The sequence below is a fragment of the Tupaia chinensis genome, unplaced genomic scaffold (genome assembly GCF_000334495.1).
Source record: "Tupaia chinensis unplaced genomic scaffold, TupChi_1.0 Scaffold143976_1, whole genome shotgun sequence".
Taxonomy (NCBI): Eukaryota; Metazoa; Chordata; class Mammalia; order Scandentia; family Tupaiidae; genus Tupaia; species Tupaia belangeri.
In genome coordinates, this window is record NW_006203827.1 from 462,110 (window position 1) to 464,526 (window position 2,417).

Consider the following 2,417-nt stretch of genomic DNA (forward strand, 5'->3'; position numbering starts at 1 on the left):
TTATTTTTTTATGGAAACCAGTGGGCCTTCTAAGTATACAATCATATCGTCTGAAATAGAGAGAGTTTCACCTCTTCTTTTCCTATTTGAATGCCTTTTATTTTATTCTCTTTTCTGATTTATTGACTAAGTCTTCCAGCACTATATCGAAAAGGAGAGGAGAAAGTGGGCAGCCTTGTCTTGTACTAGTTTTTAGTGGAAAAGCTTCCTGCTTTTTTCTATTCATTATAATGTTAGCTATGGAATTCTCATAGAAGACTTATTGGGTTGAGAAATTACCCTCCTATGCCAATTTTTCTGAGAGTCTTAATCATTAAGGGATGTTGTATTTTATTGAATTCTTTTTTCTCCATTGATTGATATGATTATATGGTCTTTATATTTTTTTCTAATATGGTATATTACATTTATGGTTTTGCATATGTTGAACCACTTTTATTTTTCAAAAAAAATCATTTTATTTCATAAAAAAATGAAACAGACTAGAAAGGACAATACTTCTTTAAAAAAAGAAAATGTTTTCTTAGTTTGCTTTGTGAACTTATCAATAAAATGCTGGTTCTTTAACATTTCATTCTGTGACATGTAGAAAATCAGTCCTGATTTAGAAGACCAGTCATGCTCTATGGCACACTTACTCCTGTTAATGTAGTAAATTATAATCTGTGTGTTCCCTGGAGACGGAGACAGTGTGAGGGAAAGTGAGAAATCACCTCCCCCCAGGGCGATGGTCCTGCCGCAATCCCACCTCCATTCTCCTCCCAGGATCTTGGGTAACTCACGTACATGCACCCAGTATGAGTTTCAAACCCCTTTGTCCAGCTCCTGAACCACAACTGGGCATGTGGGAATCTAGCGACATAACCACTATGCCATCTGGTAACCCCTAAAATGGCATTTTCTTAAAAAGTAAATAAATATTAAGCCCCGAATTTTAAGAAGCCCTTCTACTGTACCAAAAACAAAACAACAAAACCTTATGAACAATCAGCAACTGACCTGAATAGTAATTCTTTGCAGAAAAAGAAGTCTTTTTAAAAAGGAGCATTAGTCTAATTAGGTTCCAACTGCATCTGGTTATAAGGTTAAAATAAACTCATCCAAAATATGTTCCTCAATTTATATGTAAGAGAATTTATGTATGAAGCCACATGAATGAAAATCCATTTGTATCTGTACTAAGGGGCAATTTTGAAAATTCATTTGAAGTTTTTCCTACCTCTCCTGCCACCACCTCCACCACCATAGCCTCCTCTTCCAGCAGTTTCCTCCATGACCACAATTACCTCCAACACCTCCAAAGTTTCGTACATGACCCATATATAGTTGCCAGAACCACCTCCACGACCTCTTTGTGATCCAGCAGACTGCACCTCTTGTTTAGAAAGGGCCTTTTTCACTTCACAATTATGCCCATTAATAGTGTGGTGTTTCTGAACAACAATTTTATCAACTGTATCATGATCATCAAAAGTTACAAAAGCAAATCTCTTTTTCTCACTCTGTTGATCTTCCATAACTTCTATGGTTTCAATCTTGCCAAACTTTTCAAAGTAATCTCTCAAATTATATTCTTCTGTATCTTCTTTAATACCACCAACAAAAATTTTCTTCACTGTTAGATGGGTACCAGGCTTTACAGAATCCTCTCTAGAAACAGCTCTCTTTGGTTCCACTACATACCATCAACTTTGTGTGGCTGAGCACACATTGCTGCACCCACCTCTTCAACACAAAAGTAAGTCACGAAACCAAAGCCCCTGGAACATTTTGTTTGGGGGTCTCTCATTACCACACAATCTGTGAGTGTGCCCCATTTCTCAAACTATCATCTGTAAATTCAAAGCTCAGACCATCAATGAACAATTTTCTCAACTGCTCTGGTTCCTTTGGATCATGACTTTCTTCCCTCCCAGTGGCAGTGGCGACGGCCTGCCAGAGTTCAGAGTCCAGGAGGGGGGGAAGGGGTGGCGGTTTTATCTCCATTTTAAGACCAGAGTCGCCTCTTCCAACTTGAGTTCAATATGGGACCAAACTACTCTTTCATCCCTGGAATAAAGTCTACCTAGTCGTGATGTATCATCTTTTTCATATGTTGTTGGATATGATTTGCTAGTATTTCATTGAGAATTTTTGCATCTATACTCATCAGAGAAATTGGTCTGTAGTTTTCGCTTTTTGTCATGTCCTTATCTGTTTTGGATGAGGGTGATGGGAACTTCATAAAGTGAATTTAAGAGGGTTCCTTTCTTTTGGATGTTTAGAAATAGTTTGAGTAGAATGGGGCTTAACTCTTCTTTAAAAGTTTTGTAGAATTTAAAAGTGAAGCTATCAGACCAGGGCTTTCCTTTGTTGGGACTTTATTTATTGCTGATTTGATCTCATTGCTTGTTATGGGCCTATTCAGGCTTTCTATG

At 37.4% G+C, this 2,417-nt stretch overlaps 1 pseudogene; it reads right to left on the minus strand.

Moving 5' to 3' along the window:
* Positions 1–1,199: 1,199 nt before the first annotated feature.
* On the minus strand, positions 1,200–1,986 carry LOC102472974 (heterogeneous nuclear ribonucleoprotein A3 pseudogene; annotated as a pseudogene).
* Between the last annotated feature and the right edge of the window lie 431 nt (positions 1,987–2,417).